Source organism: Moschus berezovskii, chromosome Y (assembly GCF_049115385.1).
Source record: "Moschus berezovskii isolate FMDL1 chromosome Y, NW_MosBer_1.0, whole genome shotgun sequence".
NCBI classification, from domain to species: Eukaryota; Metazoa; Chordata; class Mammalia; order Artiodactyla; family Moschidae; genus Moschus; species Moschus berezovskii.
The window spans coordinates 65918286-65944022 of NC_142489.1; the positions used below are offsets into that span (position 1 = coordinate 65918286).

General features: G+C 44.5%; 1 pseudogene; it reads right to left on the reverse strand.

Moving 5' to 3' along the window:
• LOC148773146 (MYND-type zinc finger-containing chromatin reader ZMYND8-like) overlaps window positions 1–11559 on the reverse strand; it is a 53220-nt pseudogene extending 41661 nt beyond the window's left edge.
• Window positions 11560–25737: the final 14178 nt, after the last annotated feature.

Consider the following 25737-nt stretch of genomic DNA (forward strand, 5'->3'; position numbering starts at 1 on the left):
AAACAAACCACACATCGCATCACACTGGCCTGGTGGGGTTAGCAGTAGACTTAAGTTGCATCTGACTACACGTGACAAATGGAACTTTCCTGGAGAGGGTTTCAGTTACTGACATTCAAAGATGACATGGGGCCAAACCACATGAATTCCTAATTTATCCAGAGCTAAATCTTGGCCGCACACATAACACACTGGGACACAGAGAATGGGAGGAATGGAAGTGAATGCTACACAGGAGTTGGTAAAACTGATCCATTTTCAGTTCAGTTCAGTTCACTTCACTTCAGTCGCTCAGTCATGTCCGACTCTTTGTGACCCCATGAACCGCAGCATGCACAGCCTCCCTGTCTATCACCACCCCCAGAGTTCACCCCAACCCATGTCCATTGAGTTGGGTGGTGCCATCCAACCATTTCATCCTCTGTTGTCCCTTTCTCCTCCTGCCGTCAATCTTTCCCAGCATCAGGGTCTTTTCAAATGAGTCAGCTCTTCGCATCAGGTGGCCAAAGAACTGGAGTTTCAGCTTCAACATCAGTCCTTCCAATGAACACCCAGGACTGACCTCCTTGAGGATGGACTGGTTGGATCTCCCTGCAGTCCAAGGGACTCTCAAGAGTCTTCTCCAACACCACAGTTCAAAAGCATCAATTCTTTGGTGCTCAGCTTTCTTTATAGTCCAACTCTCACGTGCATACATGATCACTGGGAAAAACCATAGCCTTGACTAGTTGGACCTTTGTGGTCAAAGTAATGTCTCTGCTTTTTAATATGCTGTCTAGGTTGGTCATAACTTCCCTTCCAAGGAGTAAGTGTCTTTGAATTTCATGGCTGCAGTCACCATCTGCAGTGATTTTGGAGCCCCCCAAAATAAAGTCAGCCACTGTTTCCACTGTTTCCCCATCTATTTGCCATGAAGTAATGGGACCGGATGCCATGATCTTAGTTTTCCAAATGTTGAGCAACTTTTTCACTCTCCTCTTTCACTTTCATCAAGAGGCTCTTTAGATCCTCTTCACTTTCTGCCATAAGAGTAGTGTCATCTGCATATATGAGGTTATTGATATTTCTCCCAGCAATCTTGATTCCAGCTTGTGCTTCTATTTTACAGATTGGGGGAGGGGGAAAGAGGCCCTGAGAAATCACTTGTCCTGGGACACAGAGAAAACTGAGACAGAGAGACAAGGCCAGAGACACGGGCTCTTCCCACAAATTCCCAAAGCATTAAGTTTTTTTTATCAAAGAAACAAGCCAAGCTTTAAAGCAGGTGATGCAAACTCACAGCAATGAGCCACATGGGGCAAGCAGGCGTGTTATCTAGGAAGCAACGTTTTGACCCAATGTGCTCCAGTATTTTGTAATTTGTTGTTTTAAACTTAGCATGTGCTGGCCAATTCACAAATCGGGAAGTTTCACACAGAAAATAAGATGTTAGGCTTGTCTGAAAGGGAAGAAGACCTGGCCATTCTGGGTCACTTGCCTGCAAGACTGGCTTGGGCTGAGAAATACTGGCCCCTTTCAGTTGGGGGAGCACTGTCTCCAGGTGGCCCAGCTGCCCAGCCCCCATCTGGCTCCCTGCCCTGAAGCAGAGTCAACCGCTACTGTGCTTCTACTGTTTTTCTACTTGTATTTGAGTCCAGAGGAAAGTCACCCATTTCCATGTCTCAAGCAAAAGGAAAAATGGTAAAACACCAGGAGTGTCCTCCATATACAAGCAAAAATGGGCAAAAGTCTATTTCTAACAATAATTTCATTTAACCATTTATGTTTTCTGCTCCCTGTAGTGAGTGTCATCCATCTGCTGGTCAATAATCCGATACCCTACACTTTCGAAAAGAGGAAATCCCCATCAACTCTGTATCATCTTCCTTCTAGAGCAATGGTTGCCATGATGGGATCATGGAAGAGAAAATCGTAAAAGGTTACCCACAAACAGCCCAGCAGGATCAGGAGTGAACTACATCCACCTCCTCCAGGGCTCAAATTGGAAGAATCTAAAAACCAAATCTGGTTTAATTTCTGGATGTCAGGGCTTGTGCAGTTGGTAATTAAAGGTTGGACAACAGAATGACAAGCATGGCCACACACGCGTGGATACTGGAGCCCAAAGGAGGTGAATTCGGATCCTGCTCCTCTGCTTCTATTAGTTGTGTGACCCTCAACGAGGGAGCTACCTCTCTGAGCCTCCGTTTCTTCCCCTGGACAATGGGTTCGATAACAGTATCAACCTTCCAGGACCATCTACGCACAGTGCAAGGGGCATACGAAGTCCTCCGTAAATCCTTATTAACAATAACAAACCGAGGACCTAGACCAGCTGCCTGCAAGAACCCAAGAAGACTACGAACTGCAAAATTTCATCCACGTCACTCAATGTCCTAACCAAATGGGCGACCCAGGAAGGAATGCTTTTGTTAGACAGCCTGGGTGACTCCCAGAGCACCCAGTGACAAAGAAACCTCACCTTGGACTGGCTTTCTCTACTGAGACCCAGCCAGCTCCTATTTCCTTACAAATGCCCTCCTGACTTTATTTACCTCGTCAACAAACATTCTAGAGCATTACTAAGTGTATAAGACCAAGTATCTTGGAGAGGGCAAGTCTTTATAAGATCTTTATAAGACAAACCTCTCTGCCCTCATGGAGCTTCCAGTCTAGATTGGGAGGGATACCCACACACACAAAGGGACCACAGATGTTTTGGAACCATGAAGTACCCCCAGGAGGTGGGCACACAGGGAGGGCAGTCAAGGAAGACTTCCTGGAGGAGGTGATGCCCAAGCTCAGCCTTAGGGATAGGTTTCGGGTAGGCAGTGTAAAACGGCAGGCAGCATGGGGACGAGGAAAGGAGGCAACAGATACAGAAGCAGGATGTATTTGCCAGGGGAAGGAGTGGGGAAGGGGCGTGGCCCAGCATGGAGGGGAAAGGTTTGTGTTGGACACATTGGACAACTGTGGGATACATGTGACCCTGAAATGAAGACACTGCCGTGTGCAGAGAAGCACACTGTAAAACTCAGGAGGCTCTTTCTGCTTCCAAATTTTCTTACAACTGGCACCTCGAGTCAGCAGGCTGCCACTCTCAAAGATCGTACTCTGACAAACTCAAAATACCCTCTGAACAGTTAACTAGCAAGTCTGAAATATTCTGCCAGGAGAAATATTTTTTGGTTCACCAAACGCGCCAAAGGTAAAACTGCTGCTAAAAATGGAGCTGGGATTGGGCTTTCATTTCCACCAGGTGGTACCCCTAAAGACCGTAATGATGGTGATAATCATATAAGCGAACCAAGACACACACCTCTTTGTGCTTTGCAACTCTCTATCGTCTTGCCAAGATTTAGCTGGAATCTGCTGTGAATCTGCCCCTTGGGGGAGAGGAGAGAGACAGGAGCAGACTGCAGCTGGACAGACTCAGCCAGATCCATCAGGTCCATCTCGGCCTTGCTACAGTCTTGAAGACACCACCACCCCCTCGTGAGATCAGGCACTGGAGGGAAATAGCGAATAACGCTCATCACTTGGCTTCTTCTAGAAAACACCTTTTTGAGCCCAGGAGGAGAAACCCTTAAATATCTCTATCGTTTACCCCAACAGTATTATCTACTCGACAGCCTGGGCTAACTTGGACATAAGAGGCTGAGAGAACATTTGGCAGGTTTCCACTGAACTATCGCCTGGGTCACTTTCAATATGGAAAATGCACAACCCCAGCCAGATGGTTGGTTTCCATGAAGCTCAGCATCACTGTGGATCCTCCATAGCCAAAGATTACACTACGTTCAACTTCAACAATAGCAGAAAAATGACACACTGAGTCTGGCCACTTTGCTTTGAACTTCAGGCTCAGATCATCATGGGCTTGTAGCCTAGAGAGGTGCTGAGCCTCGCAGAGATAAAGCCTCACCGATAAAGATGGGGACCCCAACTCCTCATTTACCTAGAGAATTCATTCTTCGTCAACCTTGTCTGGAGGTCAAATTAAAGAAAGGGAAAATAGGAACTTCCCTGGTGGTACAGAGGTTAAACTCCATACTCCCAATGCAGGGGGCGCAGGTTGTATTTCTAGGCAGGGAACTAGATTCCACTTGCCCCGGCTTATAGTTCACATGCCACCAATGAAGGTCAAAGGTCGCGCGTCTCACAAATAAGACCCCGCCTAACCAAATAAATATTTAAAGAAAGGGAAAACAAGACAGGCAGACACTCCAGCTGGTGTGCTGTACCTCCCTTTGGCTCCTGGTATCTATCTGAGGAATGGGGACCGATTAGTTTTGGACAGGAACCTGTGTCTTCTTGCTCAGGTAAGATGTCAACTCCTCCTCACACCAACTGCGGGCAAAGACCTCTGCTTAATGACTCAGGTCCGAAGGTCCTGCCTGCCCCTACCACCACCCCAACCCCCATGTCTGCTGGGTCTTTGTTTGACCAAGTTGGCCCAGATTCCCAAGGCTCCATGAGCATGCATTTCTTGAATTCCTTCCCCACCTCCTCTGCTGCCACCTCTCAGTTCAGTTCAGTTCAGTCGCTCAGTCGTGTCTGACTCTTTGCGACCCCATGAATCACAGCACGCCAGGCCTCCCTGTCCAGCACCAGCTCCCGGAGTTCACTCAAACTCATGTCCATCGAGTCGGCAATGCCACCCAGCCATCTCATTCTCTGTCATCCCCGTCTCCTCCTGCCCCCAATCCCTCCCAGCATCAGACTCTTTTCCAGTGAGTCAACTCGTCGCATGAGGTGGCCAAAGTATTGGAGTTTCAGTGTTAGCATCAGTCCTTCCAATGAACACCCAGGATGGAGACCCCCAGAACATAACAAGGGGACAAAATGGTGGAAGTAGCAAAGGCCCAGAAAACAGTGAGAGACTCTGCAGGCAGGAAGCACGGTCTTTCATCCTGACATCACCTCCAATAGACCCGAACGCGCTTGGGGTCTGATAAGGGGTGCCAAGTTCCCCTGACTGATCCCCGAAAGCAGGTCAGAAAGGATGTTGGATCCCTCAAGGATCCATCAAGAATAAAGATCAGCCTCCTCTGAGCTGGTTCCACTGGCTATCAGCTCACTATCCGACTTCTCCCATCTCTTTGCTACCCCCACCCAGAATGTCACCTCCAACCACCAACCTGGTACAAAGACCAAGATACAGACTGAGTGCTGGACCGCAGGGCTCCTCCAAAGCCTTCATTCTCCCACTTAACGTGACCATTGCACTCCGCCCAGCACCCAAGAAGGGGGGCTGCTCCTAATACCACACACCAGAGATTTACTCTTTTAAGGGGCCACACGTAGTCACCCCAAAGCCCCATCCAACCCACTCATAGAAGACTGGAGCCACAAATCGCTCAAACTTCATTTATCACCATAATGAGGGAAGATTAGGAATGACTCTGTCCCAAGGGCACACTTGGGGTTGGCCACCAGGGAGATTCCAAAAGGGAGTTTTCACAGCACACTGGGAAAGCATCCTGTCATTAAAGAAATCGCTCTACGAAAACTGACTCGAGTGTGCACACGTGCATGCATGTCTTTGTCTGGTGTGTGTGCACATATTGATCTGGGGCCCTTCAGAGAGCCTCTCAGGGCTAGGAATGAAGATGCTTGCAAGGAGAATGGCTGAATGCTCAACTCCTTTAGAGGGGGAAGAATATTCATTCAATTTTACGGGAGAGGCATTTTTCGAAGTGAACAAACACCACGAAAGAGGGATCAAAGAGCAAAAAAAAAAAAAAAAAAAACTAGGAGGAGGAGGACTGAGGAACATAGAAAAGAGGAAGATCAAACTAAACAGCAGCTGAAATGAGAACATGACAGTAAAAGGAGAAAGACAGGAGGTCTATCTCATCATTTCTGCTCTCAGAAATGAGGAACCACTGCATTCCAAAGGGAAAACACAGGCAGCCTTTTCATGCATAAAGTTAGAAAAGAAGTTATCACACAAAAATACTTCCCATGAAGTGGAGTAGCAGGAGATGGTGGTGTTGCCCGTGTTACAGCAGGACATCCTGTTCTCTACAACATTCCTATGTGGTTAACAGATTCCACACATCTGTTACCGAAAAACACAACTGACCATATCAGGTAGGGTTCAACCAATTTTTTCCATAAAGAGCCACAGAGTAAATGAACCTTTGCAGGAGTATAGCCTCTACTCCAAAAGTGCCATAACATAATGCGTGAAATACTGCATTCCAATAAAGCTTTATTTACAAAAACAAGTTGGGGGCCAGATTTGGTCCACAGGTTGGAATGTGTGCCAGCCCCTGACTGCTAACCATGCCTTAACATTGAAATCGCTCCCTGTCCAGTCCAGAGGTTTAGAAAAATAACCCTGACTACTTGGCCCCACCTCCAGAGACTGACTTCACAGGCATGAAGGAAGGCCTGAGTGGTGGCCTTAAAAAGGTTCCTCGGGTGTTTCCAATTGGCCAGTAAGGCTGTAAGCCCTGTATTACACAGATGTTGTCTGTGAGTAAAGAAAATGCCTCATGATTTGTCTTAACCCTTGTGCACCTTGTATGAAACCTTGCGGTTCATACAAACAGATCTACACATCACCAAAATAATCAAGTATGAGCATGCGTGTGTACCTGTGTGTGTCTACACTGCATCTTTTGTTTGTTTGGTTTTGCTTTTGTTCTTGCATGTGTGCTCAGTCATGTCTGATTCTTTGCAACCACATGGAGTGCATCCCGCCAGGCTTCTCTGTCCATGAGACCTCCCAGGCTGGAATATTGGAATGGATTGCCATTTCCTTCTCCAGGGGGATCTTCTTGACCCAGGAATCTAACCCACGTCTCTGGCATTGGCAGGCGGAGTCTTTATCACGAAGCCACCTGGAAAGCCTAGAGTGCATGTGGCCTACCCATGTGTGTCTACAGTAAGTGCAATGTCTTAATTTTAGCCTAAAAACTGAATATTCATAATCAAGAGGAATGAAAAATAAAGCACTTCTTTTCACAAAATATGGGGTCAACGTGCTATTGTAATGTTTATTCTAATGAGAAACCACCAAAAGCCAGGGAGGGGACTGCTCTAGGGTCCCTGGGAATGGACCTTTAGGAGTTGAGTGTCACAAACTTTCAACAGTGTATGGACTCAACTGTCCTCCACAGAGAGAAAAAGATGAGCTTCTCTTTCTCATTTGGCTCCTAGCAGCTTGTGCAGACAGTGTCAGACTTTATTTTTGGGGGGCTCCAAAATCACTGCAGATGCTGATTGCAGCCATGAAATTAAAAGACGCTTACTCCTTGGAAGGAAAGTCATGACCAACCTAGATAGTATATTAAAAAGCAGAGACATTACTTTGCCAACAAAGGTCCGTCTGGTCAAGGCTATGGTTTTTCCCGTGGCCATGTATGGATGTGAGAGTTGGACTATGAAGAAGGCTGATCGCCGAAGAATTGATGCTTTTAAACTGTGGTGCTGGAGAAGACTCTTGAGAGTCCCTTGGACTGTAAGAGATCCAATCAGTCCATTCTAGAGGAGATCAATCCTGGGTGTTCATTGGAGGGACTGATGCTAAAGCTGAAACTGCAATACTTTGGCCACCTCATGCGACGAGTTGACTCACTGGAAAAGACTCTGATGGTGGGAAGGATTGGGAGCGGGAGGAGAAGGGGATGACAGAGAATGAGATGGCTGCATGGCATCACCGACTCTATGGACATGAGTTTGCGTGAACTCCGGGAGTTGGTGCTGGACAGGGAGGCCTGGCGTGCTGTGATTCATGGGGTCGCAAAGAGTCAGACACGACTGAGCGACTGAACTGAACTGAGATTATCAGGACTCCTTCTGCCCTTCTATATCGGGAATATCTGCAGAATCCAACCTGGCTGTCAACATTTAAACTTCTCAGCTGATAGGAAGACAGCTTAGGCTATAAATGCAAACCAGGGACTAAAAGAAAGAAGGAAAGAAAGAAACACACCCACTTCGGAGAAATGAGGCACCAACCTTACCTTGCTGATGGGAACATAAATCAGAACCACCCTTCAGAGGGCAATCTGGCAATATCTCTCCAAATATCAGCAGCACAGAGCCTGTGGCCCACGGCTCCACTTCTAGGAACATATCCTTTGGATTCACTCCCACCTGGGCAGAAGGGTCTTCATCGCAGCTGTTTCCAACAGCAAAAGTAGAGAACTACTCAATACGTAAAGTGCCTGGATGAATAAGTTACCATTCACCTTTAAAGTGAAGAAAATACAGCCACTAAAATAACAGCGTGATAGCTCTGTGTGCAGTGAAATGGAAAGCCCATCTGTTTAATGAAAAGGAAAATAGTAAAGGACATTAGCGCTGGTGTAGGGGAGAAAAGGAGGAAAGGAAATGCAGATACTAATATATGTGTTCTTGGGCTTCTCAGTGTGGACATTAGTGCCTTGCAGGTGGGAGTAAATGGCCAGGAGCAGTTCTGGCACTGCAAAATGTTTGACAGCAATCATGACCTCCACCCACTAGATGGCAGTAGCACTCACATCCCTGGGACAATAAAGGGTCCAGGGGATTCCCTGGTGGTTCAGTGGTTAAGACTCCATCTTCCAACTGAGGAAGCACAGGTTTGATCCCTGGGAATTAAGATCCCACATGAGACACACGGTGCAGCCCTCCCCTGGACTCCCTGTTCAAAAGTGTCTGGAGAATCCCAGGGATGGGGGAGCCTGGTGGGCCGCCATCTAATGGGGTCGCACAGAGTTAAAACTGTCTCAGTTCAGTTCAGTTGCTCAGTCGTGTCCGACTCTCTGCGACCCCATGAATCACAGCACGCCAGGCCTCCCTGTCCATCTCCAACTCCCGGAGTACACTCAAACTCATGTCCACAGAGTCGGTGATGCCATCCAGCCATCTCATTCTCGGTCGTCCCCTTCTCCTCCCGCCCCCAACCTTTCCCAGCATCAGAGTCTTTTCCAGTGAGTCAAGTCGTCGCATGAGGTGGCCAAAGTATTGCAGTTTCAGCTTTAGCATCAGTCCCTCCAATGAACATCCAGGATTGATCTCCCTTAGAATGGACTGGTTGGATCTCCTTGCAGTCTAAGGGACTCTCAAGAGTCTTCTCCAACACCACAGTTCAAAAGCATCGATCCTTCGGCGATCAGACTTCTTCACAGTCCAACTCTCACCTCCATACATGACCACGGGAAAAACCATTGCCTTGACTAGACGGACCTTGGTTGGCAAAGTAATGTCTCTGCTTTTTAATATACTATCAAGGTTGGTCATAATCTAGACATTGTTAAGTGGGGCCCAGATCACCCAGACTGAGGTCGAAAAGAGCTTTCCAAGGAGACTAAATAGAGCCAACAAGGAAAGAGGATGGACCAAAAAAATAAAAGGGGCCAACACTGGTCACACTATTATTTTCACAGGTGGGGAGTGATAAAGAGGAACAGGTGATCAGAGGTTACAGGTATAGACTGACTTTTCATTAATCATCTTTCGGTACTTTGACTTGGAGAAGGGGATGGCAATCTATGCCAGTGTTCTTCCCTTAAGAATTCCCTGGACAGAAGAGCCTGGCAGGCTACAGACCATGGGATCCTACCTTGACTTCTTGTTCCCTGTGCATTCATTACATAGAAAAACATTTTTTTCTTCAATTATGTGATTCCTCAAAAATCAGAACACACTAACGAACAGCCAAGCCAGCTTTGATGTATGATGGACTAAAATCCCACTACCTAAGGCTCCAGCCATAAAAGAAACAGCCATCAAAGCAAAATGTTTTAAGGGCACTTCCTATGTGGTCATTGATTAAGACCACGCTTTCACTTCAGGGGGCACGGGTTCCATCTCTGGTCAGGGAGCTAAGATGCCATGAGTCACACCCCACCTCCAAAAAGTTTTAAAACAAAAATATAAACACTCCTTTATAAGTTAAAAGAAAAAAAAAAAAAACTCCTTTATTCAAAAGACACAGGCAGACTATAAAGAATGGTCTTGCAGGAGGCACAAGTTAATGGCTCCTTTAAACGAATAATATCTTTAGACAAGACACCCTGGAAGATGCTCTTGTCAGTCAGTAAAGCAGACATCTTTCTCACCTCATTCACTCTAAGAAAAAAAAGAAAAATCAAGACAACAACTGGAAAACTGGGGTACCCAGACCTGCATCCAAGACCTCAAAGAATGCCTGGCTTCCAAAGTCTTGCTTTCTGCAGAGAAAAGCAAGGAGGCTGGTGACATTGACAGTGGAAGAATAAACAAGAAGAAAGTTTTCAGGTCTGAGGATTTCTGTTTTTCTTGAAAATTCAGGGTTGGACAGCACAAATTCAATGGGTGGGAGCTGCCTCCTTGAAAAAAAGTACTTTGTGCTTCATTCCATTGCCATCCAAATCCTTATCTGACCCCTGATTCCTACAGCTGGGCCAACGAACCCTACAGCAGCAAGTGGTGAGAGCTCGTGAATGTGAAAAGATGCCCTGTCCTGCAGCATTGCAGATCATTTGTCTTGGTTAAAAAGCTACATGGCAGACAGACCCAAATCTAAAGGCAAAACTCAACCACAAGCCATGTGTGATCCTGGGTAGGTAACTTTATTTCTCTGTGCAATGGGGCTATTACCTTACCTTGAAGGTTACTGTATATATATATATATTTTAATAGTTTTCCCATACAGAGAGTAAAGTTCACTTTTTGGAGAATCCAGGAATCTTAACACCTGTGCAGATGCAAGTAAACACCAGGACAAAACAAATAGAATGCAGAACTGCCACACATGACTGGCAAAGAGGAAGGGTGACCGTGAGAATGCTTCTGTACAGCTTTCTTTTTGAGGGTGTGGAGGCGGGAGGAGAGTGTGAGAAAGCAAACCACACTGCTGAGAACTAGGAGTGAACCTGAGGGGCCCAGACTGGTCCTTGCATGTTCAAATAAGGAGCTCCCACCAGCCAACCTGAGCTGGAGCCCCTCAAGCCACTGTCCCATCACTCCTGGGTTGCAAGACCAGGTGACTGTGATAAACAAGGCCTCAGCCCCAGTGGGGACAGAGACTCACTCCAACTCCAACACCTCTGTCTCTGCATTCCCATCCCTGGGGCCCCCTCTCCAGTTCTCATTTCCTCCCTCTGAAAATGGCATCACAGGACAAGATGAGCCCAGAGGGCACTGACCACCAGAGTCTGTGTCTTCAGGCTGGAAGATCACTCCACACTAGTGGCTTCCTGTCCCTCCATAAAACCTGGTATATTCAAAGGGCTCCGGATAGCACACCCCAAGTATTGCTTCTCTGCTTGTCTCCTGCTCCTTTCTCAGCCTCCTCTGCTCACTTTTCCTAATGCCTACATGCACAGTGGGCTTCCCTGATGGCAAAGAACCCGCCTGCCAAAGCAAGAGACACAGGTTCGATCCCTGGGTTGGGAAGGTCCCCTGGAGAAGGAAATGGCAACACACTCCAGAATTCTTGCCTGGAAAGTCCCATGGACAGAGGAGCCTGGGGGCTACAGTTCATGGGGTTGCAAGGAGTCAGACAGGACTAAGCACCAACAACACGGGCAAGTGGATCAGGCTTCTCACTCTTTCTTTATGCTCCTGGCCAGGGTCTCTGAACGTTCGCACTACTGCCATCGCGGCTGCATAATTCTCTGTCGTGGGGATTGTTCTGTGCACTGCAGAAGATTTAGCAGCATCCCTGGTCAGCAATCACTTGCCAGCAGCTTCCCTCGTTCCCCACTTCGCCTAATTTATGAGACCTACTGCTTTGAATCCAATCCCATGAATACATCTATATTCTCAGAATTGCACGTTCTGCCCTGACCTGGCCTGATTCAAGCCTCCAACTACCCTCATGTTCTCTCCACCTAGGAATCTAGCAGGCATCTCAAACTTGCGAAATTGAGACCTGAACCCAGTGGCTCTTGTTTCTCCTGCTGTATCCAAACCTGTCAACCCAGGCAAGACCCAGCAAATCTCTGCTGCAGGGCCTGCTCCAGAGGAGCAGGCTGTAGCAACAGCCTCCTAACCAAGCTGCAACAATGACTCCAGCAATCATAAAGTGGCTGGACGAAAACAGAAATGAAGTTCAGCTAGGGATGTGTCTGGAGATGAAAGTAAAGATCTGATGCTGTAAAGAATGTCACTGCATAGGAACCTGGAATGTTATGTCCGTGAATCAAGGTAAGTTGGATGGGGTCAAGCAGGACAGAGCAAGAGTAAACCTCAGTGTCTTAGGATTCAGGGAACTAAAATGGAGTGGGATGAGCAAATTTAACTGGGATGGTCATTATATCTACTACAGTGGGCAAGAATCCCATAGGAGAAATGGAGGAGCCCTCGTAATCCACTAAAGAGTCCGAAATGCAGTACTTGGGTGCAACCTCCAAAATGACAGAATGAGCTCAGTTCATTTCCAAGGCAAACCATTCACTTTACTGAAGTCTCTGCCCCAAATGCTGATGTTGAAGAAGCTGAAATTAATCAGTTCTATGAAGACCTACACGACCTTGTAGAACTAACACCAAATGAAAGATGTCCTTATCATCTCAGGGGATTGGAATGCAAAAGCAGGAAGTCAAGAGGTACCTGGAGCGACAGGCAAGTTGGACCTTGGAGTACAAAATGAAGCAGGGCCCAGACTAATCAAATTCTGCCAAGAGAATGCACTGGTCATACCAAATATCCTTTTACAACAGCACGAGAGACGACTTTACAGGAGGATGTCACCAAATGGTCTATGCTGATGTCAGATTGATAATATTCTTGGGAGCAATCAAGGGGGAGAAGCTGTATACGGTCTGCAAAAACAAGACCCGGAGTTGACTGTGGATCATCATCAGATCATCAGCTTCTCATGGAAAAAATGCAGGCTTAAACTAAACGGGGCAGAGTGGGGTGTGGGTAGAGGGCAGAACCACTAGGCCAGCCAGGTACAACTTGAATCAAATCCCCTCTGAATATGCGGTGGATGTGACAAATTGTTTCAAGGGTTTAGATCTAGTAAACAGAGTGCCTCAAGTACTGTGGAAGGAGATCCAAAATATTGTACAGCGAACAAACCCATCCCAAAGAAAAGTAAAAGCACGAAGGCAAAGTGATTGTCTGAGGAGGGTTTACACATAGCTGTGGAAAGGAGAGAAGCAAAAAGCTTGACGAAAAGGCAAAGGTACCCCAACTAAGTGCAGAGTTCCAGAGAATAGCAAGGAGAGACAAGCAGGGCTTCTTCAATAAACAATGCAAAGTAATAGAAGAAAACAACAGAAGGGGAAAGACTAGAGCTCTCTTCAAGAAAACTGGAAATATCCAAAGAACATTTCATCCAAAGATAGGCACAAAAAAGGACAGAAACCGTAAAGGCCGAAAAGAAGCAGAAGAGATCAAGATGCGATGGAAAGAATATATAGAGGTCTAGAAAAAAAGGCCTAAACGACCCAGATAAGCACCCTTCACCTTCCCAGAGCCAGACATTCAGGAGTGTGAAATCAAGTAAGATGATGGAATTCCAGCAGAGCTACTTAAAATCCTAAAAGACAATGGTATCAAGGTGCTGCACTCAAGACGTCAGCAAATCTGGAAAACCTAATAACAGCCACGGGCCTGGAAAAGGGCAATCCTTTTCCCAATTTCCAAGAAGGGTAGGACGAAAGAACGTTCAAACCATGGCACAATTGTGCTCATCTCCCACGCTAATAAAGTTATGCTCAAAATCCTTCATGCTAGGCTTCAGCATTACATGAACTGAGAAATTCCAGATGTTCAAGGTGGGCTTAGGAACATCAGAGGAACCAGATCTCAAGTTGTCACCATTGGCTGGATCACAGAAATAGCAAGTTAACTCCAGAGAAACCTCTACCTCTTTTTCACTGACCACTCTATAAAGTCTTTGGTTGTGTTGATCATAACAGATTGTGGAAAACTCTTAAAGAGGTGGCAATACAGGACCATCTTTACCTGGATCCTGAGAGACCTGTAGGCAGGTCAGGAAGCAACAGTTAGAACCAGGTATGGAACAATTGATTGGTTCAGGATTGAGAAAGGATGACAAGGCTGTTGATTGTCACCTTGCTTATTGAACTTAAGTGCATAGCACATCATGAGAAATGCCAGGCTGGATGAGTTGCAACCCCAAATCATGATTGCTGGGAGAAATGTCAACCACCTAAGATATGCATATGAATACCCCTCTAATGACAGAAAACGAACAGGGACTAAAGAACCTCTTCATGGGGGTGAAGGAGGACAGTTCAAACGCAGGCATAAAACTCATTATAAAAACCCAGATCACAGTATCCGATTCCATCACTTCATGGCAAATAGAAGGGGGAAAGGGGAAAGCTGTGCCAGATTTCCTCTTCTTGAGCTCTAAAATCACTGCAGATGGTGACGGAAGCCATCAAATTAGAAAACACGTATTGGCAGGAAAGCTATGACAAACCTAGACAGTGTGTAAAAAGGCAAAGCTATCACTTTTCTGACAAAGGTCCAAAGAGTCGAGGCTATGGTCTTTCTAGTAGTCACATATGGTTTTCAGAGATGGACCAAAAAGGAGGCAGAACACCAAAGAACTGATGCTTTCTGAACTGTGGGCCTGGAGAACTCCTGACAGTCCCTTGGACAGCAAGGAGACCAAGCCAGTCAATGTTCAAGGAAATCAACCCTAAATTCTCATCGGAAGGACTGCTGCTGAAGCTGAAGCTCTAATACTTTGGCCACCCGATGTGAAGAGCCAACTCACTGGAAAAGACCCTGATGCTGGGAAAGACTGTAGGCAGAAGGTTAAGCCGGAGACAAGGATGAGATGGTTGGGTGGCATCACCGATGCAGTGGCTATGAACCTGGACAAACTCCGGGAGATGGTGGAGGACAGGGAGACCTGGCGTGCTGCCATCCACAGCTTCACAAAGTGTCAGACACATCTTGGCCACTGAGCCACCACAAGGGTGTGTCCTAATTTCATTCTTTTACTTTTAGCTGTCAAGATTTTCCAGTATCACTTTTAAAAGAAATGATCTTTTCTCCCTTGCATATTGCTGCCTCCTTTGTTGTAGATTACGGGACCATTTGGGCATGAGTTTATCTCCGGGTTTTCTATCGTGTTCCATTGGCCTATATTCCTGTTTCTGTCTCAGTTCCATGCCGCACTGATTACTATCAGTTCAGTTCAGTTCAGTCGCTCAGTCGTGTCCGACTCTCCGCGACTCCATGAATCACAGCAGGCCAGGCCTCCCTGTCCATCACCAACTCCCGGAGTTCACTCAAACTTACGTCCACAGAGTCGGTGATGCCATCCAGCTATCCCATTCTCTGTTGTCCGCTTTTCCTTCCGCTCTCACCCTTTCCCAGCCTGAGTCTTTTCCAGTGAGTCAACCTGTCACATGAGGCGGCCAAAGTACTGCAGTTTCAGCTTTAGCATCAGTCCTTCCAGTGAACACCCAGGATTGATCTCCTTTTGTAGTAAAGGCTGAAGTCAGGGAGTCTGAATCCTACAGCTCTTCTTTTTCTCTCTCAAGACAGCATGGCTCTTTAAGGGCTTCTCTATTTTCATACAAGTTTGAAAAAAATTTTTTTTCTATTATCTGTGAAAAATGCCATTGGTAATTTCATAGGAATGGCACTGAATCTGTAAATTGCATTTTGCAGTGTAGCCCTTTTCACAATATCAATTCTTCCAGTACACGAGAATGGTATATCTCTCCATATCTTTGTGTCACCTTTGTTTCATCCATGCCTTATTATTTTCTGTGCACCAGTCTCTTCCCAGCCTAGGCAGGTTTATTCCCAGGAATTTTACTCTTCTTGTGGCCATGGTGAATGGGATTGCTTCCTTAGTTTCTATTTTTGATGTTTTGTTGTTATTGTATAGGAAAGCAAGAGTTTTCCGTGTGTTAATTTTGTATCCAGCAACTTCCCTAAAGTCCTTAATTAGTTCTAGTCATTTCCTGGTGGCATCTTTGGTTTCTCTGGGCATGGTATCACATCATGGGCAAACAGTGGCAGTTTCACCTCTTCTTTTTCAGTTTGTTTGAAAATGGTTTCCTTCTTTTCCTCTGATTGCTGTCACTCGGAGTCCCAAGACTATACTGAATAACAATGGTGAGAGTGGGCATCTTTGTCTTATTCTAAACCTTAGGGGACATGCTTTTACCATTGGGGATCATGTTTGCAGTGGATTTATCCATATGTGGTAGCCGTTATTAGCATGAAGAAGATTCCCTCTGATCCCACTGCCTGAACAGGTTTTCCCGTACACCCATCATAAATGGGTGTTGGATTTTGTCAAAAGTGTTTTTTGCGTTTTTATCCTAAATAGTTTCAAGAGCTCTCCTTGGAAAATCTAGTTATCTTTCAGTGTTCTTTCTTCCTTTTGCCCCCTGATGCAAAGAGCTGACTCATTAGGAAATGCCCTGATGCTGGGAAAGATTGAAGGTAAAAGGAGAAGTGGTCAGCAGATGATGAGATGGTTCAGTAACATCACCAAACCCAAGGACATGAATCTGAACAAATTCTGGGAGACAGGGAAGGGAAGTCTGGCAGGCTAGAGTCCATGGGGTTCCAAAGAGTTGGGTATGGCTTACTGACTGAACAACAACACAAATTCTCTCCTTCTGTGATTCACTCTTGACTACTTCCTTTCCTAACGCACTTCACCCTATCCATATCTCAGTTATGCTAATTTCACTCCTTATCATGCTTTAGATTCAGCCACATATCACTGTCTTTTTTGCCACCCACCTGGCACCAAATGTAGGATTTCTCAACTTCAGATGACTCAGTGGTCTCCTATCCATCCTCTAGCATGCACATATTTCAATCGGACACTGTCTACCTTGATACAGTCAGAGAAAATTGTCACTCACCAGCTAAGCCATGTGACAGGAAGCAAGATCTTGAGAAGAGCCTACGAGGACTCTGGATTCTAACTTATTCTCGATCTTCACGTTGTTCCTTTAACTCTATTCTTCAATCACACTGAACTTTCAGTCTGTGCTCGGTTCTCCTCGGTCTCACCGTCTGTGCCTATGCCATTCCTTCTGCATCCATTGCTTTTTCCTTGTTGTTAATGCCTATGAGACCTTATTTTAACTTCCTCACGCAGCTGTTTCTGACTTAGATTGTTAAATAGATCACTACTTCAGATTGACCTGTTCGATGTGCTTTGATAGTCTTCGCTGACTGGAACAGACGGTCATCTCCCAAGTCTATTTCGCTTGGGATTTTATTCGATTCTCTTCTGGAGTAGAGGCCTGTTTTTGAAACATATAACCTAAATAATGGAATCGATAAGAAACATGGTTTTTTTAAACTTACTAATCTTAATAAGCTTAATAAACTCTGGATTCAAAGACAGATTATTGAGATCCTGTCCCAACAAAAAAGAAGTATATTGTTTACAAGTTAAAACCAACACCTTTGGGAGGATAGAAAATGGCGGAGGAATAGGACGGGGCGACCACTTTCTCCCCCACAAATTCAGCAAAAGAACATTCGAACGCTGAGTAAATCCCACAAAACAACTTCTGAATGTCCGCAGAGGACATCAGGCACCCAGAAAAGCAGCCCATTTTCTTCTAAAGGAGGTAGGAAAGAGTATAAAAGAAATAAAGAGAGTCAAAAGAGGGAGGGATGGAACTCCATTCCAGGAAGGGAGGCTAAAAAAAAAAAAAAAGAGAGAGAGAGAGAGACAGAGAAGTTTCCAAACACCTGGAAACACTCATGGGCGAGTCTGTGGCGAGCCTTGGAACCTCAGAGGGCCACATAACCAGGAGAAAAAAAAATAAAAAATTAAAACCCACACACTAAATGCCCAGAGGAAACTCTCAGCGGAGAAGCGGCGCACCTGCCCCGCAACTCCCACTAGCAAGCGGGGGCTGGGCAGAAGGCAGCGCTTAGAGAGAGGACCGAACCTAAACGCCCCAAGGGCAATCTGAGGGCATTAATGGGGAGATAGCTAAGCAGACTGTGGGATAGTGACCCTGCGGAAAGGCGAAAAGCCTGTGAAAAGGTGAAAAGCCTGTGAAAAGGCGAAAAGTCCCAACCTAAGACTCTGCCAGCCCCGCTCACAGAACAAAGGACTGAGCAGAGTGAGCCAGCTGCGGCTGACCCATCCCCCATCCCCCGCCGACACAGGCAGGGAATGCAGCCAGCGCCAGAAGGGGCAAATACGGCCCCAGTGACGCCTCCAATACCAAGTGGCAGGCAGGCTTCGTCGCTGACCGAGACTTCTTGGTTTCGGGCTGGTCGATATCCGACTGAGAAGGTGCACCCGTTGTACACCCAGAAAACCGAGCGGCAGGGAGCAGGGAGGCAATAAGTCGCAGTGACTGCGCTTGGCAAACGCCTGGTCACCTGAGCTGCTCGGACCGGGGAAGGTACAAAATGCAGGCCCAGCTAAGTCGCACCTTTGTGGAGTTCCTGAGGACCTGAACCTGAGCCGCTCAAACCTGGGAGGTGCATACACCAGTGCCAGCCACAGACAGTGCCAGACAGAGCAACCTAGAGCCTGAGCAGCATAAACAGGGAAAGCACACATGCCACCAGCGGGGGCAATCCCAGTGTAGCTGAGACACTGCACGAACTCCCCACAGACGCCAGGGATATTTGGTAGCAGCCTCCCTCACTCCCCACATCACGACTGAACAGAGAGAAGAAATCCAGCCCCACACACAGAGAGGAGACTACATAATTAAGAAAACTCCACAAACTGTCAGAAGACGGAAAGGCCACCCCAAGCAAAGCAGTATAAGTAAGATGAAGTGGCAGAATAATACCCAGCAAGTAAAGGAACAGGATAAATGCCCACCAACACAAAAAAAAGAGGAAGATATAGGGAACCTACCTGATAAAGAATTTCGAATTTTAATAGTGAAAATGATTCAAAATCTGGAAAGCAAAACGGAGATACAGATTAATAACTTGGAGAAAAGGATTGAGAAGATGCGAGAAAGTTTTAATAAGGATTTAAAGGAAATAAAAAAGAGTCAGTATACAATGAATAATGCAATAGATGAGATCAGAAACACTCTGGAGGGAACAAACAGTAGAAAAATGGAGGCAGAAGACACGATAAGTGAGCTAGAAGACAGAATTGTAGAAATTAATAAAACAGAGAGGGGGAAAAGTAAAACGAATTAAAAGACATGAGGACAATATTAGAGACCTCTGGGACAATGTTAAACGCCACAACATTCGAATCATAGGAGTCCCAGAAGAAGCAAACAAAAAGAAGGTCCATGAGAGAATACTTGAGGAGATAATAGTTGAAAACTTCCCTAAAATGGGGAAGGAAATATTCAGCCAAGTCCAAGAAACACAGAGAGTCCCTAACAGGATAAACCCAAGGCGAAATACTCCAAGGCACATATTAATCAAATTAACAAAGATCAAACACAAACAACAAATATTAAAAGCAGCAAGGGAAAAGCAACAAATAACACACAAGGGGATTCCCATAAGGATAACAGCTGATCTTTCAACAGAAACCCTTCAGGCCAGGAGGGAATGGCAGGACATACTTAAAGTGATGAAAGAAAGTAACCTACAGCCCAGATTATTATACCCAGCAAAGATCTCGTTCAAATATGAAAGAGAAGTCAAAAGCTTTACAGCCAAGCAAAAGCTGAGAGAATTCAGCATCAACAAACCAGTTCTCCAACAAATACTAAAGGATCGTCTCTAGACAGGAAACACAGAAAGGGTGTATAAACTCGAACACAGAGCAATAAAGAAAATGGCTACAGGATCATACTTATCAATAATCACCTTAAATGTAAATGTGTTGAATGCCCCAACCAAAAGACAAAGGCTGGCTGAATGGATACAAAAACAAGACCCCCAAATATGTTGTCTACAGGAGACCCACCTCAAAACGAGGGACACATACAGGCTGAAAGTGAAGGACTGGAAAAAGGTATTCCACGCAAATAGAGACCAAAAGAAAGCAGGAGCAGCAATACTCATATCAGATAAAATAGATTTTAAAACAAAGGCTGTGGAAAGAGACAAAGATGGAAACTACATAATGATCAAAGGCTCAATGCAGGAAGAAGATATAACAATTCTAAATATTCATGCACCCAACATAGAAGCACCGCAATATGTAAGACAATTACTAACAAGTATGAAAGGGGAAATTAACAACAACACAATACTAGTGGGAGACTTCAATACCCCACTCACACCTATGAATAGATCAACTAAACAGAAAATTAACAAGGAAACACAAACTTTAATAGATACAATAGACCAGCTAGACCTAATAGATCTCTATAGGACATTTCAGCCAAAAACAATGAATTTCATCGTTTTCTCAAGCGCACGCAGAACCTTTTCCAGGATAGATCACATCCTGGGCCATAAATCTAGCCTTGGTAAATTCAAAAAAAAATTGAAATCATTCCAAGCATCTTTTCTGACCACAATGCAGTAAGATTAGATCTCAATTACAGGAGAAAAACTATTAAAAATGCCAACATATGGAGGCTGAACAACACACTGCTGAATAACCAACAAATCACAGAAGAAATCAAAAGAGAAATAAAAATAGGCATAGAAATGAATGAAAATGAAAACACAACAACCCAAAACCTCTGGGACACTGTAAAAGCAGTGCTAAGGGGAAGGTTCATGGCAATACAGGCACACCTCAAGAAACAAGAAAAAAGTCAATTAATTAACCTAACTCTACATCTAAAAAAAAATAGAAAAGGAAGAAATGAAGAACCCCAGGGTAAGTAGAAGGAAAGAAATCTTAAAAATTAGGGCAGAAATAAATGCAAAAAGAAACAAAAGAGACCATAGCAAAAATCAACAAAGCCAAAAGCTGGTTCTTTGAGGAGGTAAATAAAACTGACAAAACACTAGTCAGGCTCATCAAGAAACAAAGGGAGAAAAAACAAATCAATAAAATTAGAAATGATAATAGAGAGATCACAACCAACAACACAGAAATACAAAGGATTATTAGAGAATACTATCAGCAATTATATGGCAATAAAATGGATAACTTGGAAGAATAGAAAATTTTAACAGACCCATCACAAGCATGGAAATTGAAACTGTAATCAGAAGTCTTCCAGCAAACAAAAGCCCAGGACCAGACGGCATCACAGCTGAATTCTTCCAAAAATTTAGAGAAGAACTAACACCTATTCTACTCAAACTCTTCCAGAAAATTTCTGAGGAAGGGAAACTTCCAAACTCATTCTATGAGGCCACCATCACCCTAATCCCAAAACCTGGTGAAGATACCACAAAAAAAGAAAACTACAGGCCAGTATCAATGATGAAAATAGATACAAAAATCCTTAACAAAACTCTAGCAATCACAATCCAACAACACATTAAGAAGATCACACATCATGAACAACTGGGCTTTGCCCCAGGAATGCAAGGATTCTTCAATATCTGCAAATCAATCAATGTAATACACCATATTAACAAACTGATAAATAAAAATTATATGATTATCTCAATAGATGAAGAGAAAGCCTTCAACAAAATCCAACATCCATTTATTATAAAACCCTCCAGAAGATGGGAATAGAAGGGACAAACCTCAACATAATAAAAGCTATATATGACAAATGCACAGCAAACATTATCGTCAATGGTGAAAAACTGAAAGCATTTCCCCTAAAGTCAGGAACAAGACAAGGGTGCCCACTCTCACCACTACTGTTCAACATAGTTCTGGAAGTTTTGGCCACAGCAATCAGAGCAGAAAAAGACATAAAAGAATCCATATTGGAGAAGAAGAAGTACAACTTTCACTGTTCACTGATGACATGATCCTATACACAGAAAGCCCTAAAGACTATACCAGAAAACTACTAGAGCTAATCAATGAACAGAGTAAAGTTGAAGGATATAAAATCAACACACAGAAATCCCCTGCATTCCTACACACTAATAATGAGAAAATAGAGAAATTAAGGAAATGATACCATTCACTGTTGCAATGAAAAGAATTAAATACTTAGGAATATACCTACCTAAGGAAACAAAAGACCTGTACATAGAAAACTATAAAACACTGCTGAAAGTAGTCAAAGAGGACACTGATAGATGGAGAAATATACCATGTTCGTGGATTGGAAGGATAAATATTGTGAAAATGAGTATACTACCCAAAGTAATTTATACATTGAATGCAATCCCTATCAAGCTACCAATGGCATTTTCACAGAGCTAGAACAAATAATCTCACAATTTGTATGGAAATACAAAAAACCTCGAATAGCCAAAGCAATCTTGAGGAAGAAGAATTGAACTGGGGGAATCAACCCTTCAGACGTCAGGCTCTACTACAAAGCCACAGTCATCAAGACGGTATGGTACTGGCATAAAGACAGAAATATAGATCAATGGAACAAAATAGAAAGCCCAGAGATAAATCCACGCACCTATGGACACCTTATCTTTGACAAAGGAGGCAAAAATATAAAATGGAGAAAAGACAGTCTCTTTAAAAAGTGGTGCTGGGAAAACTGGTCAGTCACTTGTAAAAGAATGAAAATAGATCACTTCCTAACACCATGCACAAAAATAAACTCAAAATGGATTAGAGAGCTAAATGGAAGACCAGAAACTATAAAACTCCTACAGGAGAACATAGGCACAACACTCTCTGACATAAATCACATCAGGATCCTCCATGACCCACCTCGCATTATACTGGAAATAAAAGCAGAAATTAAAAAAAAAAAAAATGGGACGTAATTAAAAATAAAAGCTTCTGCACAGCAAAGGAAACTATAAGCAAGGTGAAAAGACAGCCTGCAGAATGGGAGAAAATAATAGCAAATGAAGAAACTGACAAAGAAAGAAACTCCAAGATATACAAGCAGCTCCTACAGCTCAATTCCACAAAAATAAACGACGCAATCAAAAAATGGGCCAAAGATAAACAGACATTTCTCCAAAGAAGACCTACAGATGGCTAACAAACACATGAAAAAATGCTCAACATCCCTCATAATCAGAGAAATGCAAACCAAAACCACAATGAGATACCATTTCACACCAGTCAGAATGGCTGCTATCCAACAGTTTACATGCAATAAATGCTGGAGAGGGTGTGGAGGAAAGGGAACCCTCTTACACTGTTAGTGGGAATGCAAACTAGTACAGCCACTATGGAGAACAGTGTGGAGATTCCTTGAAAAACTGGAGATAGTACTGCCATATGATCCAGCAATCGCACTCCTGGGCATACACACCGGGGAAACCAGAATTGAGACACATGTACTCCAATGTTCATTGCAGCACTGTTTAGATTAGCAAGGAAATGGAAGCAACCTAGATGTCCATCTGCCGACGAATGGATAAGAAAGCTTTGGTAGATATATACAATGGAGTATTATTCAGCCATTAAAAAGAATATATTTGAATCAGTTCTAATGAGGTTAATGAAACTGGAGCCTATTATACAGAGTGAAGTAAGCCAGAAAGAAAAACAACAATACAGTATACTAATGCATAGAGACGCCGGCCCTGGCGGGGCAGACGCGACGCGAGAGACGCCAGGCCCCGGCGCAACGAACCACGCAAAGAGGTGCGGCCGTGAGGACCTACCCCACACCTGAGGCCAGGGCCGGCGGCCGAGAGGAGCTACCCCACGTCCAACAGGCGGTGGCTGCGCGGGCCAGGAGGGCTGAGAGGAGCTACTCCACGTTCAAGGTCAGGAGGGGCGGCCTTGAGGAGATACTCCTCCTCCAAGGTAAGGTACAGCGGCTGCACTTTGCTAGAGCGGCTGTGAAGAGATTTTCCACGACCAAGGTAAGAGAAACCCAAATAAGATGGTAGGTATTGCTAGGGGGCACCAGAGGGCAGACACACTGAAATCATAATCACAGGAAACTAGCCGATTTGATCACATGGACCACAGCCGAATGTGGTTCACTGGAGAAGGGAATGGCAAACCACTTCAGTATACTTGCCTTGAGAACCCCATGAACAGTAACAAAGGGCAAAATGATAGGATACTGAATGAGGAATTCCCCAGGTCGGTAGGTGCCCAGTATGCTACTGGAGCTCAGTGGAGAAATAACTATAGAAGGAATAAAGGGATGGAGCAAAAGCAAGACCAATACCCAGTTGTGGATGTGACCAGTGATAGAAGCAAGGTCCGGTGCTGTAAAGAGCAATATTGCATAGGAACCTGGAATGTTAGGTCCATAAATCAAGGCAAATTGGAAGTAGTCAAACAGGAGATGGCAAGAGTGAACGTCGACATTATAGGAATCAGTGAATTAAAATGGACTGGAATGGGTGAATTTAACTCGATGACCATTATATCTACTACTGTGGACAGGAATCCCTTAGAAGAAATGGAGTAGCCATCATGGTCAACAAAAGAGTCTGAAATGCAGTACTTGGATGCAATCTTAAAAATGACAGAATGATTTTTGTTCGTTTACAAGGCAAACCATTCAATATTACAGTAATCCAGGCCTATGCCCCAACCAGTAATGCTGAAGAAGCCGAAGTTAAACGGTTCTATGAAGACCTACAAGACCTTTTAGAACTAGCACCCAAAAAAGATGTCCTTTTCATTATAGGGGATTGGAATGCAAAAGTAGGAAGTCAAGAAACACCTGGAATAACTGGCAAATTTGGCCTTGGAGCACGGAATGAAGAAGGGCAAAGGCTAATAGAGTTTTGTCAAGAGAATGCACTGGTCATAGCAAACACCCTCTTCCAACAACACAAGAGAAGACTCTACACATGGACATCACCAGATGGTCAACACCGAAATCAGATTGATTATATTCTTTGCAACCAAAGATGGGGAAGCTGTATACAGTTAGCGAAAACAAGACCAGGCGCTGACTGTGGTTCAGATCATGAACTCCTTATTGCGAAATTCAGATTTACATTTAAGAAAGTAGGGAAAACCACTAGACCATTCAGATATGACCGCAATCAAATCCCTTATCATTATACAATGGAAGTGAGAAATTAAGGGACTAGATCTGATAGATAGAGTGCCTGATGAACTCTGGATGGAGGTTCGTGACATTGTACAGGAGACAGGGACCAAGACCATCCCCATGGAAAAGAAATGCAAAAGAGTGAAACGGCTGTCTGAGGAGGCCTTACAAATAGCTGTGAAAAGAAGAGAGGCGAAAAGCAAAGGAGAAAAGGAAAGTTATAAGCATCTGAATGCAGAGTTCCAAAGAATAGCAAGGAGAGATAAGAAAGACTTCCTCAGTGATCAATGCAAAGAAATAGAGGAAAACAACAGATTAGGAAAAACAAGAGACCTCTTCAAGAAAATTAGAGATTCCAAGGGAATATTTCATGCAAACATGGGCGCGATAAAGGACAGAAATGGTATGGACTTAATAGAAGCAGAAGATATTAAGAAGAGGTGGCAGGAATACACAGAAGAACTGTACAAAAAAGATCTTCACGACCAAGATAGTCACGATAACGTGATCACTGACCTCGAGCCAGACATCTTGGAATGTGAAGTCAAGTGGGCCTTAGAAAGCATCACTACTAACAAAGCTAGTGGAGGTGATGGAATTCCAGTTGAGCTATTTCAACTCTTGAAAGATGATGCTGTGAAAGTGCTGCACTCAATATGCCAGCAGATTTGGAAAACTCAGCAGTGGCCACAGGACTGGAAGAGGTCAGTCTTCATTCCAATCCCAAAGAAAGGCAATGCCAAACAATGCTCAAACTACCGCACAATTGCACTCATCTCACACGCTAGTAAAGTCATGCTCAAGATTCTCCAAGCCAGGCTTCAGCAGTATGTAAACCGTGAACTCCCAGATGTTCAAGCAGGTTTTAGAAAAGGCAGAA